The sequence below is a fragment of the Schistocerca gregaria genome, unplaced genomic scaffold (assembly GCF_023897955.1).
Source record: "Schistocerca gregaria isolate iqSchGreg1 unplaced genomic scaffold, iqSchGreg1.2 ptg000553l, whole genome shotgun sequence".
Taxonomy (NCBI): domain Eukaryota; kingdom Metazoa; phylum Arthropoda; class Insecta; order Orthoptera; family Acrididae; genus Schistocerca; species Schistocerca gregaria.
In genome coordinates, this window is record NW_026061947.1 from 35403 (window position 1) to 53103 (window position 17701).

Genomic DNA, 17701 nt, shown 5'->3' on the forward strand with positions numbered 1-17701 from the left:
ATCCAGCGGACGCAAGTAAACACTTCCTGTTACACCACGCCACTGCTGCCTCGGTGTAAACACGGAGGACAACAGGAAGTGCTCTACGACCACTAGCTGGACTATGGAGCAAGAAACCGCCGGGGTCACCGGTGGTCTAGTGGTAAGGGGGTCTGGAACGTTCCAGCGCCTCGGCTGGGGCTATTCGCCCCATCCGGGCCGGGGTTCAATCCCCGGCCGGCGCTGGAATTTTCAGACTTCCGAACACTAGCCTCCACCTCTGCCTTGGCATGTGGCGCATGCCGGGCACCCCCGTGGGGTCCGTGCTTCGGGTCCCACGTGGAGCTCACTCCCACACTACAAACTAAACCTGATTATGCTGGTGCAAGCATTTTAAAATTTAATTCACACACTTTCTTCACCAGACCACATCTACATATATTTTAAGGTACTTAATATATCTCACTATGGTATCAGTAATATTTGTAGGAAACTATCAAACAAAAACCTTACCAAAAAAATGATTCTTGTTATCCTTCGTGTGCTGAATACTTCTGAGGTAAATACCCAAACATCTGCCATTTTCTTGAAGTTAACAATGAATATTCGAAAAAAGTTTATCATACTGATTCATATATTACATAATGTATTTTACTCATTCTCAGTGCTGAAAAGGCAGTAATTATGTCAAAGTCATAAGAAAATGCAAAGTATTGTGTCACAAGCCAACAAGGTGTTCTTTTTAGTATCATGATTTACTATGCGATTTATAAATTCTGTATAATAAATCGTTTCGTAACAATTGACAATACCTTTTAAAATACATTGTTTTCACTTATTGCATTTTCAAAAACTAAAACAGGCCTTTTTTTTCTCAAATTATTCTAGTGTCAAAATGAGATGTTTGATATTACACAGGTCACTAAAGACATAAACTGTTTTTTTTTATAAAAACGATATTTCTCGTGGTTTTATGTGAGCTGAATGCTGAATCAAACAGATAACACTTAAAATTAATAAGAGGAATTTCTTGGTGATTTTACTAACACGCCCATATAGTTCATATAATATTTCGATTAATAGTTACATGACTACCTCTCTGCCTCTACTTTTTGTAAAAGTATCTTGTAGATCAGAGAAAAAATTGTATTACTACCTCTCCATGTTAAGTGCAGTTCAATGAAAGAGATTGTAAAGGCCGTACCGAAGATGCAGAATATTACGTTCTCTGCAAGGCATTTGCCATCAGTAATGAGTGAAACTGTAAAATAGAAAAAAAGGGCTGACAAACGCCTATTACTGTTGTACTATTATATCACTAACGTTGCATTGCATAAACTTACTTACAGTTCTCGTTGCTGTTCAATAATCTTTAACTCACTATACCGTGCGATTATGTTGTTAACATTTAATGTAACAGTAGTCCTGTTCCGAGCCACATATCCATTTTTAATGCTTAAAAGTGTGGACAAAACTATTAGTAATACTAAATTACGAAGAGGGAATGATGAATGTAACATGCTGCGTACATTAATGTCGCTCGAGAAGTAGTTTGCATTATATGTTACCAGAACAGAATTATTTTGTAATGTGTGAAATACACAAAAATACGGTAACAGACAAACCGAGCAGTGATGCCGTAATCTGTTTTGTAATAATAGTGTAAAGGAAGAAATAAACAGCAACTAGACATTTAAGTCACTCGATTTTCGCGGCCATTTTGCTGTTCATCACTTCGCTGCTAGATGTCGCTACTAGTTCCTCACACACTCAGTTGTCTGTAGTGCAGGGCTTCGCCACCAGAAGGCTCTATCAGCACCGGTGAGGACTCACTCTGTCGACGTTTGCTGCTTCACTCCTCAACATCTATGCTAACTGACGTGACTGCTAAATTTTCAGACTAAACGAAAAAAATAACACCAACACCAAATAAGGCAAATAGTGATAAGTGCGGATACTATCGAACCATCACTTTCATACGTCCTGGCTGAAAATACTGATCCAAAATATTTACACAGGAATTAGAGGAGACGAGCTAGAGGAAAATCGATTTTGAGAGAACACACTAGCCGCTAGAGATCGGTTGAAGAAATTCAACCCATATTTATAACATCTATAGATGTTACAAAATAACTTCTGACAATTTTGAGCAAAATATACAGTTTGAATTTAAGATGATGTAACCAGCGATAAAATACAGTGAGCGGCATGTTATCTAGAGCTCTGCCAGAAATCAGACAGCAGTTTTAAGACTTAAAAGACATAAAGGAAAGCTGGCAGTTGATAGTTGAGAAGAGAGAGTGAGAGAATGAAAGTGAGAGAATGAGAGAGAGAGAGAGAGAGAGAGAGAGAGAGAGAGAGAGAGAGAGAGAGAGAGAGATAATGGGAGGGGGGGGGGGCTTCGGTTCTAGTCCATTCACCCATGTTATTCACTTTGCATACAGAATGTTTCACACGTCGTGCTACACACTTATCGCGTCTGTAGAGGGGACCTACCAGATGAAGTTTTACATAGGAATCGATGTCTGGAAACGTCATCCAGCGACGCTACAGGGTATCGAAGTTACAGGCGCTGGAGTCTGTAAAATATGTGTACACAGAAATATTCAATGAAGATGTTACCAATTTTCTATGATGATGGAGATGGATAAATCTATAAATTTGAGGTTATGTCCCTATAACGGAAAATTGGAAGAGAAGACATTCCTGTTACTTGTGACAGGATCTACCGGTAGTGTTGTAGCTGAGATGTAGGGCAGGAAACTTTCAGAGGTGGTAGTACGGACCGAATGTCCAGTACACATGGGCTGTAAAATGCATACCTTAAGAGCTGTGAGGACTTGTTCATCTTCGCTAGCATAAAACATATCTCCACTGCTGAACAAGTGCTCATAGCTCCTCAGGTATGCATTTTGTAGCCCATGTTTACCGGACATTTTTTCTTACTTTGATCCATACTACCAGCTTTGAAAGTTAGCAACAACAGTACCAGTACTTGTATTCCGCCGTCAGAGGTATGTAACTTTCGACTCATTCGTTTCTGGATCATGATACATGATCAAATTGATACATGATCACGGCATCACACTCTACTTACATACATTTGCCGGAGCTGGCGCTTGTATTTTGATGCTCTGTAGCCTCGTTAGATGACGTTTGCATGCATGAGTTACTAGGAAAAATTGCAAGCTCTAGAAATGTGAAACACCTTGTATAATGAAAGCAACATACGAAACGAACGAGATATTTGGGAAATTAATCGAAGATAAGAAAGAAGAAATAGAAACTGTTTCCAAATCGACCTTTCATTTCGCTGCTGCTGATTTGAAATTTCGTGGCATTTATTCGCTCTGAAGAGGATCGTTCAAACGATGGTCGGAATGTAGTTATTTTAGTTGTTTCACTGTTTTATAATGACATGGCTTAGAACCCAAAATGATTTTCTCCAAGTTGTTTGTAGGAATTCTATCGCTTCTCACCGATATTTTCAGTATGGTACTGGTATTTTTTTCCTACACCTACCAACTTTAATAGTGCTTGAAATGATGAAAATTGTACACTAGTTTTTACACTAGATCGCGTGTTAGACGGTGCTTGGTTTAATGATAACAATATACAGGAAAATTCAGCCATGTTTCTGCGAAGTTGCATTACGCCGAAATTCTGAAATACATCCGTATATTTCGAATGTCGTACAACAGCTGTAGGTAGGAGACGGGGGTACTGCAGAAGTAAAGCTGTTTAGACGGGGCGTGAGTCGTGTTTGGGTAGCTCAGATGGTAGAGCACTCGCCCACGAAAGGCAAAGGTCCCGAGTTCGAGTCTCGGTCCCGCACAGAGTTTTAATCTGCCGGGAAGTTTCATATCGGCGCACACTCACTGCAGAGGGATCTAATTCTGGAAAGAACTGTATAGTTAGTGGAGAGATACAGGATGTTGGAAAATTCCGTTAAAAACTTCTAGGGAACTGAGTGACGATATTTTGAAGAGGAGCCCATGTATGGAAAGGTATATCCGTGATACAGCCGTATAAATACACCTTCGCTAATGTGGTATGCAACAGGGTTATAATCACTGGAGGGGGGGGGGGTTACTTACGTCTGATCCTATGATGTCATTTGACGGCTGTCTCCTCTCTGACCTGGATCGAGTCTCGTTCATGTGTCTGTGAGTGTTAGAGCAACATTTCTGAGCAAACTTTTGCCGAATACACCGACACAAGTATTCTGTGTGGCCAAAGCGCTCAGTACTGGAAGAGCTGCTGGTCGCCTTTATCAAGATCGTTGTCCACAACGTCTGACTCCTCCCCACACGCTTTTCGTTACCATTGCACAACGTCTTCGAGTAAGGGTGCCTTCACCGTCAGCAGGTGCGTCTGTGGTGCTCCGTGGAGACGCAGCGCATGCGAATTGGAAAATATATTTATATGGATATTGTGTCTGTTCTTCCGGACATGTGCGAAAGGACGCTACGAATGTAGTGTGTGGACATACAAAGGTGAGAATGTGGGTCTTGCGGGAGGCGTGCGAGAGACAGTCCCTGTAGTCTCACTATCCTCTGTGCCGTCGGTGGCTCAGATGGATAGAGCGACTGCCATGTAATCAGGAGATCCCTGGTTCAAGTTCCGGTCGGGGCACACATTTTCACCTGTCTTCGTTGATATCTATCAACGCCTCTCAGCAGCTGAAGGAAATAATATCATTGTAATTTCAAATTGGAAAACGCCCTCCTGTAAAACCAGTGTCTCTAAAGACCGATTTTTTTGATTCTTTGGTTATTAAAGAGTGAAACTGTAGAACAATAGATGTACTCGGTCACATCTACACTGAAATGCCAAAGAAATTATTATAATAATGCGTATTCAAACAGAGAGATATGTAAACAGGCTTAATATGGTGCTGCCGCCGGCAACGCCTATGTAAGACGTGTGTCTACCGTAGTTGTTAGATCGGTTACTGCTGCTACAATGGCAGGTTATCAAGATTTAAATGACTTTGAACGTGGTTTTATACTTGGCGCAAGGCCGATGGGACACAGCATCTACGAGGTAGCGATGAAGTGGGGATTTTCCTGTACGACCATTTCACGAGGGCACCGTGAATATCAGCAATCCAGTAAAACAAAAAATCTCCAACATCTCTGCGGCCAGAAAAAAAAATCCTGCAAGAATGGAATCTGAAGAGAATCGTTCAGAGTGGCGAAAGTGCAACCCTTCCGAAAATAACTGAAAATTTCAATGCTTGACCATCAACAAGTATCAGCATGCGAACCATTCATGGAAACATCATCTACATGGGCTTTCAGAGCCGAAGGCCCACTCGTGTACCCTTGCTGACTGCACAGCACAAAGCTTTACGCCTCATTTGGGCCCATCGGTACGAACATTGGACTGTTGATGACTCGAAACATAATCCCTGGTTGGACGTGTCTCATTTCAAAATGTATATACAGTATGGACGTGTATGGGTATGAAGACAACATCATGACTCCATGGACCCCGCATGTCAACTGCGGACTGTTCAATCTGGTGAAGGCTCTGTGACGTTGTAGAGCGTGCGCATTCGGAGTGATGTGGGATCCCTGATACGTCTAGATACATCCTGTCTGATCACCTGCATCCATTCGTGTCCATTGTGGATTCCGACGGAAGTGGGTAATTCCAGCAGGACAAAGGAGCGGCCCACACAACCACAATTGCTACATGGTCGCTGCAGAAACACTCTTCCGAGCCTAAACACTTTCGCTGGCCACCAAACTCCCCAAACATACTGTACGTTTCTAGTAAATTTTATAGCATTAACTAGCATATCTGGAATGCCTTGCAACGTGTTGATCAGAAGAGATCTCTGCTCCCTCTTACTGTTACGGATTTATGGGCAGCTCTGCAGGTTTCATGGTGTCAGTTCCCTGCAGCGCGACTTCAGCCATCAGCAGAGTCCATGCCACGGCGTGTTGAGGCACTTCTGCGTGCTCGCGGGGACCATAAACGATATTTCTTTGGCTCCTCAATGTAACAAATTACTTGTCAAAGTGACATCGTTACCAACATGTTTTCAAGTGGTTCTAGTATACGGTACGTCTCGGGAGACAGGTTACAATTTAAAATATGAGTATTATGTACTCAGTCCCCTCTACAAGTTGTAGCAGGTAGTGATGGGAATTTCAGAACATCCTGTACGTTTCCTGCAAACTGTATAGCCGTTGTCGTATTACAATTGGTATCTGCGAATACATTCCATAATTCGTGACAGATCGCGAGGCGCGACTGCAGAAGTCCGTAGCGTTTACCCAGGGGGCGTCTCGGCTACGGCAGCTCTGACGGCTAGTTTGAAGGCCACTTTCAACTAGTGTTGCCAGAGGTGTCTCTTTATAGAGATTCTACGACTCTCCCCACTTAAGCTTTAAGAGGAAGACCAAATGCTCCAACTTCTGGCCTCTGCTAACATTTCGAAATACACTATCCTATCAGTGAGTGTACAGACACCTGTTAGTGGACATTAATATGCAGTGCGTCCACCCTTTGTCTTAATGGCGGCTTGAACTCTGCTCGGGACACTAAGTGAGGTGCCTACCGACAATTTACGCACCACACACGGATATCGTATCTACGTGTTTGTACACGCAAGGCAATACATTGCACAGCAAGATCGCCATATCTCTCACCAATTTTAAACATCTGGAGCACAATGGGCAGGTTCTTTAAAGCAGGTCGCGATTTTGAGGATGTAACGAACCAACTGAACTGAATTTGGTACGATATCCGTCAGAAGGGTATCCACTAACTTTATCAGTGAATGCCAAGCCTAGTAACTGCCCGCGGAAAGACCAGAGGTGGCCCAACACGTTATCGACTTATCAATTTGTGAAGCTCTTTGTCTTGAATTAATCATCCAGTTTTTCTTCAACTCTAATCATTCATTTGCCCCTACACGTACAGTCATGCTCAAAACTATCCTAACGAACGAATTGAATTTCGCCTGATTCACATGCAACCCACATAACGCAACTGTCTAGCAGGTCCCCTTATCGCTCCTTGGTACAGTCGTTTGACTATTGAAAATGGTTCCAACAAATCACCACAAGAAAACACTGTTCTGTATCGCAATAACTCAAGATGTAAAGTAATACCACGATACTACAAATATCACGGAACACCTTATCACAGATAAGACTGCCCTTAAGGCTTGTAGCTCACATTTATTACAATAAATGACATACCTGACATTTTACCACTCTCATTATTACGTCAGATAGGTAATACACGTAGTAAATTCGTCGTATTCATGATTTCCTCTTCAATGTAACATACCGTACTTATCATTGCACACAAAATGAGATTAAAAATTAAAGTTATTCACGGGCAACCAGTTGAGAATATGTATGAACTTCAAATGACACGACGAACCGTCTCGTTTTGCATATGGATTCAAACCCAGGTCATGCAGACTAAGCAAAGATTTCGTGCCTGACGGAAACTAACAGTCACTCCTGATTAGGCATACAGAGAGTGATATACCTCGATTTTAGAGAGAGCCAGTTTGCAAATACCAACTTTAAATTACATAGCGCAAGCATTTTTGCCGGACGCGAATTCCTACCAAGCACCTATTGCTCCTGTTAACGAACGACGAGAGATGTTGAATCTTGGTTCTTGACAAGTAACTTACTTGAATTGCCGTGAGGTAAGGCTTTGTACTGGGCAGGGATTCGAACTCAGAACTTAATCGGATAGATATCGACGCACAATCGACTGTGACATTTCGGATTTTCTCGGCAGTAGCTAGATGTTTTAACTGAAATGACGAGACGAAACATATTTTTTTTTTCCTTCGAAAGACTCCAACCCGGCATCTATCGCTGTTATATTCTACAGAAAACGAACGTTAAATATGGGTTTGTTGCACCAGCAGCTACATGTGAGCGTGTTTGACCTAGAAATAAAATGACGAAGAGTTCAGTGCTCACTGGGAATACAGCTCCACACATCATATTGCTTTTGACTACACACAAAAATACGTCAGCTTCCGAATTTTTGTCCAGCTCGTACTAACATCTTGAACTTACAGTGATCTCGCAAATAGTCCTGTGTCTCACTGGGTGTCAAAAACGTCACATATCGTTAGTGTTGACAACGAATGAAAATACATTAAACATTAAAATAATTATCCACCAGCAGATAGGTGTTCTCATGCTAGAGCTTGATAATACATAATGAAATCTATAGTGCCGGGCCAGGATTCGAACCCATTCACGCGCAGTATGTGGAGATGTTGAGGAATCTGCAGTTCTGAACAAACAACAAATTGTAGCCGTGCTGTATTCTCACGAAGGGATCAAATTGAGCGTTAAGTACGGTCTAAGTTGCATTCCCAGATCAGAACCGATTTTATCGACATACAGAAGCTCAGATAAAATATGGACTAAATGTCCTTTGAGCGTTATTTAAGCATCACAAGACTGCACATACATGCAATCGATTTCGAGGTGCAAAGTGTTTATCTTACTTTGGTGACAGGTGGGCATAAGAGATTTCCAAAAACTTTTTATCGTACTGAAATAATCTTTTGTCGGAAAGAAACAAGGTAAGTGTTTTATTTGTATATATTTTGTAGGAAACTGTAATCGTGAGGGAAGATTATACACCTTAATGTTTGACACAACTGCTAGGAGAAAACGCTGCATCCTAACCAAACCCTGCAGTTCCTCTCCATATCCCCGTAAGACACGAGCAGGGGATTCTCCACGCATACCGCTACACAGCTGTTCCTAGCACACCTGAGATTTGGCAACATCGTCACAAACATTAGGCAACACTGTGACAGTGCAATCACTTCCGCCTATGGTACTGAATTGGCTCACTAAATTTACTTGATATTACCTTTCCATTTGAATGGCTCATGCTGTATAATCCTTACGTAAACTAAGATACTGAGGCAGAAAATTCAATTTTTTGGCTAAAGAAATGCTATTCTTCACATAAGTGGCAACTTTTATTATCTTTCACGATGCGTTATGAGGCTGAGCGACCAATACCATGATGAGAGTGGTGCAAAGGTAGCAGTGTGTCTGTAACCCGGTGGTACCGCCCATGTCTCGTGTCAGAACGGCTCAATCAGTCGTCAGTTCCAACTGAGGTAGGGACCATCGTGTGCGAGCTTTTTTTTTAAGGAGCTGCGAATTTCCAGAAAAAATTCTGTATCGAAATCGGAAGAAAACCTTTACACATCGAATCTTCTTGGTAGCTCGACTCAGTAAGTTGTGTTAATCGTCATAGATCATGGCGTTCTGACTTCCAAGCTGCTTCGCAATACCAGCGTCTCTGAAGAAATTCGAATCGACCATCAACGATACGAATTTCAATATTGTTCTTCACTTAAGACTCACATGCCAGGGTGATAAGTATGAAGGAAATGAGCCTCTTGATTACTCTATGCTAAACTTCCCTGCAGACATGTGCTGACAGTGTCTCTAGCAACTTACTTTTTCTCTGGGTAGCTTCAAATATGGGCAATTTTTTCGCCTTAAATCCAATTGAATATTCTAAATATCATTTGTGAACAGCGTTCACTTCTCCATTAATTAATTTATGGACCTCAAAACAAGCAGTTTGCCTTAGTAGCTATAGAGCAGGTTCTCATAGGTATTGACGCAATCTTTTGCATCCATTTACCATAGAAAATCTAAGAAAGAAACCAAACACATTACATTGCATTTACTCCCTGTGCCTTGAGTAACACATATGAATCCATGACAATAATAAATTATTTGAAGAATCTCCTGTGCAAGGAAAGGAACAGAATGTGACGCTTTAATTATAGCGCACTGGATCAGAAACAATGAAATTAATTCTGCGTCACATTGATGTACTGCATTCTAATGTAATAAAGTAATCATCAAATAAAAACGGTTTTGTGCCTCCTTTGCTATGAAGAGTGAAACACAAATCGTAGGCAGATTTTATGGGTCACTACTCAACAACATTAAAGCATTTTACATGGTTGAGAGTGTGGAGTGGAGCAGATGTTGTCGGCAGAAGGCAGCGCAGTGCCTCAGCCCCCGCCGGTAGGCAGCAAACGGGTCCCAAAGAACTCAGACGCATGCGGTGTTCAGAGGCAGATGCTCGGTAAAGAAATCTTTCGCTAAGACATTGCTGAACCAAACTATTATTACCAGTGTGACACAAAGCGAAATATATTGTAGATTCGCTTGAATTACAAGCATAGCTTCAGCACCGAGAGCAAAGGGGCGATAAAAATTTTGTCGTTGTCTGCTTCCGGTCGCCAGACGTCATATTAGCTAGTCTCGCGTTTTACCTCAAGACTACGGCCTTAGTCAAGAATAATGTACTAAGACTGAACTCAAGACTTCCTCTGGGAAGTGCCGCAGTCTACAATGTTGCTGATCGAGCATACTGCCGGACACAGGATCCTGAGAGGAGCACGACTGTGTTGTCCACCTTATGTGGACGGCTCGGCGGTCAATGTTTTGCTCTAAGGCTGTATCTACAACACATATTGCACCCTGAACACCTAGAAGAATTAAGAAAACAAAAGTAGTTTATGAGAGCAACGTTAACTATGGCGTTCGAAGTATTCATAGTGTTGTGTTCGTGTGTGCAAACGCCTTCCAATGCCCACTCAAGGAGGACAAGGATGCAAAGTCTAGCTTCAGTATTATAAATTCGCTACAGTCTGCGGATGAACTCAGACTTAGGTTGATAATTAATTTGAATATTTAGCAATACTATACCCACTGGTGTTAAACTAGTTATTAACCAATGATTCCCAAAGCTACAGGGACACTACTTGTGATACTTAGGCTGAGCTATCAGACGAAAAGATCAACCTGACACAAACTGTGGTAAGTTTGTTTTACAAACTTCGTACCAGGATAATGAGCTTTTACGTATTTGGGATGTCTGTGAACGTTGCTGCTTGAGACGATTTAAGACGAAAGTAAATTCCTTTAGCAACGACAATGTTTGAAGAAATCGTCTTAACGGGACTAAATCGTGATTTGTAAATCGTTTACCGGCCGTACTCTACCGCATTTCGCTGATTGGAAGGCAAATAGATTACGGAAAAATGTCACAGAAGGAAAAGGGAGAACGAAATGTCTCCCACTGGAAGGTCATGTTGTCTTATTTAAATGATTACAAAATCAGGTAAAACGACCAGTCAGATTGTCAGTATAAGAACATTACTGTTGTCAGTATGATGTAGCACTGCTCAGGGCCTGTAACGATAAAGGGCGCGTTTAGGTCAGTCATATTGTACACAGAAGTGGGAGAGAGAGCACCGCTAAATTCTACAATCCGAATGCATTGCAGACACACAGAAATTACTGTTACAGTGTACTAATGGAGCCCAATTAGTGAGTGAACTGCGTATTTTCTGGTGAGAGAGAGCACTGGCAAATAATCTTCGCTATGTTAGGTTACTTAATCTGGTGTCACTCTGAGACAGAATTTATGGCCGGCGGCTGAGTGTAAGGTCAATGGGCCGGATCCGAGTTTTGCAAGTGCGAAATACTTTCCTACATTATAGAAGCGAATATTAAACTGGAACTAATATTCCAAAAATTTTGAACTTGGATAGCTTAGAATGAAAATCTTTTTCTTTATTGCAAAGGAAAACAATTGATTTTCTAAAACATTCTCTGTCATACACAACTTGAAACAGGTCACGTCAACCAAATCATATGGAAAAATTGACAGCGACGTATATCGGCAGGCAGTAAGATCTCTTGGCTTTTGGTTTGGCAGTACTCGACAGCCATTTCTAGGCGCAAGTAATAGAAGAAAGGCAGAGCGTTTTTGTTATCAAGTAACGTCTTCATCGATTACTTTAGTTTTAATGAAATCTATGAGTAATTGCTGATGTTTGATATTAACATGAAAAGAATTCTGTAGACAGAGAAAGAACCTCTTCTTGTGAAACTACTTGTATAGTGACCAAAAGGCACGAACTGATATTCAAGTACAGTGTTCCAGCAGCGGCATGAAGAAAATGATAGTAATAATGACGGTAATAATCCAATTATCCGGTAACTTCACACTTCCCAGTGGATCTTCACGAAATAAGAAAATATCTGAATTTGTGAACATTTCAAAATGGCTTCACATCGAGCCTATGATGCCTACAAGGGTCTTTACATCCTGCTGACATGAGAATAGCATAATCTCCGCGTCAGAAGCTTGTTTCTACTTAAACATTTAATAGACTCGCGTTTTATCCACCGAGACTACTTTTGTAAGCTCAGCACATCAGCCGTTGCAGCTCACTCCTGGGGCTGGGAAATGTGGGCACAATGGCCTGGTGGAACTATCACAGGAGCAATGCGTGGGTTCAGACATTTACTTTTAAGAAGCACAAACAGATTTACTTTGCGTCTGGTAACCTCAAAAGAAAGACGTTATAATCCAGAATTCGCAATACAAATCACGTTCCATCATTACCAACTGGGCAGAGCCAGGTTACGTTGGGAAATGACATAGCGGAAGTCATCGTAAACAGAAATACAGTCGCCAGTAAACTTACTTACATTAGAAAATTTTATTTTATTTTATGAACCGATAGCCATTTAAAGGATGGGGCTCTTATTTTACTTGTAATTGATTGAACTAGAGACGTTGTAAAATTTGGTGCTGGACTGTGATTCGAATTCGTTTCTCCTCTTTCGAGGATCTGAATCTCTCGGAACATTATAGTTCAACCATTTCGTTCCTTTTCGCAAGACTGCAACCTTCTCTAGGTCTCCTCCAAAGGTAAGTATGTGGGTCCGAATCCTGATCCAATACAAAAATATTCATAGTTTCAGTTCAAGCCCTATAACGTGCACACCGTCCCGCTAGTGAAAACCAACGTGCGCTTTTAATGTCTATTCATGTGTTGCCAACAATCGCAATAGGTGTCATTATTTCTTGTCAAACACGCACACACCTTACCGTTGGTGAGTAAGCAACTGATATTTAAGCTATATTTGTGGATGCACGGTAGGCGTGCAGTTAGATTGTCGCTTAGGTACTAAAGTTTGTATCTTTAGTTTAGATCCAAACACCTAGCAGCTGGTAAGAAAAACCGATACGTAACATTTGATTTTACTTAACTAACAATACGATTACGTGTTGGGTTCGTATCTCCGTCATATAACTTCACATCATGCACTTAATCTTTAAATGCATGCGCACTTTGTTACTTGAGCATGGAGGTATATCAGACATCTTTCGTGGTTAGTTAAGAGGGACGAAAGGGTCTTGTTAGGAGTCCCGGTTTATTACAAAAATTGTCGTCTTTTATTTTCAAGTTTAGATTTCATTACTGGTATTGGCAAAAATTTCGGTAATTTATGACTCTTCATGGATAGCCATCAATATGATATGATTAGATTACATTAGATCAATTCTTGTTTCATAGATCATGAATACGATATTTCGTAATGATGTGTAACATGTCATTTTAATGAAAGGTTTCTTTACATACCATGATTCAATTTCTTTACAACAATTTCTTACTCTCTCTCATTCTTTTTGATCTCTCTCTCTCTCTCTCTCTCTCTCTCTCTCTCTCTCTCTCTCTATCATACACACACACATTCTTTTTTTCTCTATTTGTTTGTTTTGCTCGACTATCGGCGAGGCATCAAAACGTCTCTGAATGAGCTTCTTAGTTTTTAGTACACTTACGAAATAAATATAAAAGCAACTGTGAGAGTTACTGATATATGATGCTTAGTTTTCAGTCAGTTCGGAGTATTATTAGTAACCACGCTCCAGTCCCTAAACCTAGTTACAGAAATGCGAATCAGACGCATTACGTATTCCAGGCCGTAGCAACCGCGACTTGGAGACACCAGCTATGGTCACTTCCCAGACCGCTGTACGATCACATCGGTTCGTCTTCTTTCTGCTGGTACTGTAACTGAGATTTTACAACAAGGCAACGTATGTTTGGCAACTATGTGATCGACGAGTTCCTTCCTGGTGCGCACGGAATTTATCCTCAAAGTTCACTTGATTTTACCTGTCATTTCCATTAAATAATCTGATTTATTATCACGTTAGGTGTAACAAAAGTTTGTAAATTTACGGTTTTCAGCCCAGGAAAGTCGTTGCACGTGGAAATCGCAACTAATCTCGTCCTTTAAATAGCGGTTTACGAGTGCTAGATATTATCGAACTCGTAAGAGTAAGCTAAGACACGTACTTCTACGCCAGCTCTATGGTAATGCGCTGGCCTGAGAAATAGCATCTGTTATGGTTCGCACTTCCAGTCTCACTGACTGTAACGTTTTTATCCCTTCTGTGAAAGAGCTACAAGCAGTCAGATAAAACATCGATAAGGAAATCGCAAAAAAATACTTTCGGCTCATAGTGCAATGGTGAAAACTTACAATGCTGCACAACAGGTAACTCCTCTTCCCGCCGCTCACAAGCAAATTTTGGGTTTCTAGGAATACAAAACTTTACTTATGAAATGCGACATTTGCACTGCACGACGTTTTCAACAAAGAGATGGCGCAATACAGTAGCTCAAGTGGAAAGAAACACTTCCTTTTCAAATTTGTGCATCCTACACTGTTGGCTGTTCTGTGTAGGTGGCAGGTACGTGATTTTATTTCGGTGATTACAAAATAAAGTCGAATGTATGCACTGGGTAGTCGAGGCAGCTAGTTCATTGTGATTCGGTCAACCAAGTACATGAATTTACTGAACCTGCTGCAAATTACTACAGGAAGCCTGTGTGTCAATTCTCATCCGGAGAGGTGCAACGGCGTTACGATAGAAAAATGAGCCACATACTTATAATATGCTTGTATATCTATGGACTGGGTTCGATTCCAACTTCTGTCAATGATTTTAGATAGGGAGAGACAGATTCCATTCTCTTCTGGCTACACCAAGTGAAGAAGATATAATGACATTTTGGTCTGAAATTAACATGAAAAATGATATTCCTTTTCTACAAAGTAGACGTTAGGATGAATCACAATAAAGACTGGAGCGGCGACACGTAGAAACCTTTCTTATACTTGTTATTTATTTCTAGTGACGAAACAAACGCTATGTAGGCTCACAGGACATTTAGTCCATATTTTATCTGAGCTTCTGTATGTCGATAAAATCGGTTCTGAACTGAGAATGCAACATAGACCGTACTTAAGGCTGAATTTGATCCCTTCGTGAGAATACAGCACGGCTACAATTTGTTGTTTGTTCAGAACTGCAGATTCCTCAACATCTCCACATACTGCGCGTGAATGGGTTCGAATCCTGGCCCGGCACTATAGATTTCATTATGTATTATCAAGCTCTAGCATGAGAACACCTATCTGCTGGTGGATAATTATTTTAATGTTTAATGTATTTTCATTCGTTGTCAACACTAACGATATGTGACGTTTTTGACACCCAGTGAGACACAGGACTATTTGCGAGATCACTGTAAGTTCAAGATGTTAGTCCGAGCTGGACAAAAATTCGGAAGCTGACGTATCTTTGTGTGTAGTCAAAAGCGATATGATGTGTGGAGCTGTATTCCCAGTGAGCACTGAACTCTTCGTCATATTATTTCTAGTTCAAACACGCTCACATGTCGCTGCTGGTGCAACCAACCCATATTTAACGTTCGTTTTCTGCAGAATATAACAGCGATAGATGCCGGGTTGGAGTCTTTCGAAGGAAAAAAAATTATGTTTCGTCTCGTCATTTCAGTTAAAACATCTAGCTACTGCCGAGAAAATCCGAAATGTCACAGTTGATTGTGCGTCGATATCTATCCGATTAAGTTCAGAGTTCGAATCCCTGCCCAGTACAAAGCCTTACCTCACGGCAATTCAAGTAAATTACTTGTTAAGAACCAAGATTCAACATCTCTCGTCGTTCGTTAACAGGAGCAATAGGTGCTTGGTAGGAATTCGCGTCCGGCAAAAATGCTTGCGCTATGTAATTTAAAGTTGGTATTTGCAAACTGGCTCTCTCTAAAATCGAGGTATATCACTCTCTGTATGCCTAATCAGGAGTGACTGTTAGTTTCCGTCAGGCACGAAATCTTTGCTTAGTCTGCATGACCTGGGTTTGAATCCATATGCAAAACGAGACGGTTCGTCGTGTCATTTGAAGTTCATACATATTCTCAACTGGTTGCCCGTGAATAACTTCAACTTTTAAACTCATTTTGTGTTCAATGATAAGTACGGTATGTTACTTTGAAGAGGAAATCATGAATACGACGAATTTACTACGTGTATTACCTATCTGACGTAATAATGAGAGTGGTAAAATGTCAGGTATGTCATTTATTGTAATAAATGTGAGCTACAAGCCTTAAGGGCAGTCTTATCTGTGAGAAGGTGTTCCGTGATATTTGTAGTATCGTGGTATTACTTTGCATCTTGAGTTATTGCGATACAGAACAGTTTTTTCTTGTGGTGACTTGTTGGAACCACTTTCAATAGTCAAACGACTGTACCAAGGAGCGATAAGGAGACCTGCTAGACAGTTGCGCTATGTGGGTTGCATGTGAATCAGGTGAAATTCAATTCAGGTCGTTCGGATACTATTGGGCATGAATGAACATCACGTGTATCGATTTCCATCGCGCTGGGGTAAGTCCTCATGGATACGTTTATTCTCCTTAGAGTGTAAATATATTTGGAGCATGTCATTCAAAAACGTTTGAAACGACATAGACGGGAGCGGGTTGTTGTTAGGAGAGCAGAATGTATTAGACTCGCGGATCATGTGGTGTTATTGGCAGAGAGCGAAAGAAGTATGACTGAAATGTTAAAAGAATTGAACAAGAGGCGTGAGTAAATTGGAATGAGAAATAATAAGAAAATCGCAAAATGTCCGGTGATAGGTGCAAGAAAAGCAAGAACAACTATAACGTTAGGCAGGAAGATACACAACAATTTAGTGTTTTTAGATAACTGCGACGTGCTATTATGGACGACATTGGAAGTAATAAGGAGGTGAAAATACGTATAGCAATTGCCAACGAGACGTTTCATAACAGGAGGCTTTTATGTGGGTGCATTGATAGGGGATAAAATAGGCAGGCACAGTGAGAAATGAGGTGGTGTTGAGTGGGAGAACAGAGAGAAATTTTAAAGGTAGCAAGATGAGCAAACACAATTGGCATGGACACTGAATGAGAAGAGATTGTTTATTGATGGTATGAAGGAAATGGTGAATGCAAGAAGAAGAAGAAGAAGAAGAAGAAGAAGAAGAAGAAGACGCAGAACATACCAGGTGGTGGACAGCGTAAGAACAGAAAATAGTTGTGAGAAAACAAGAGGGTAACAAATGATGGGACTGCATGGAGAGCTACATGTGAAGACCTGCCCTAGGGCAGAACACTCATGGTGGTGGTGTTGATGAAGAGGAGACTTATGTAGGACATTTTGCAAAACGCCCATTTTCTTGTAATCCAAATTTAAACAAAACATAGGCAGCTTATAATTTGTAGTCTATAAACGACCGTGAATTGCGTGACAGATGGAACTTGCCAGTATACCAGTTATTAGGACTTATTCCCACTCCACTGACGTATGGAGCGTGCGAACTGTGGCTGCTTAAAAGCCTCTGTGCGTGCTGTGCTTAGTCTCTTCCGGTCTTCACGCTTCCTACAGTTACAATACGTAGGTGGTTTCAGTATATTCCATTCCTACTTTCATCATGTAACGTCAGTTCTAGAAACTTTCTAATTAGGTCTCCTCGCGAT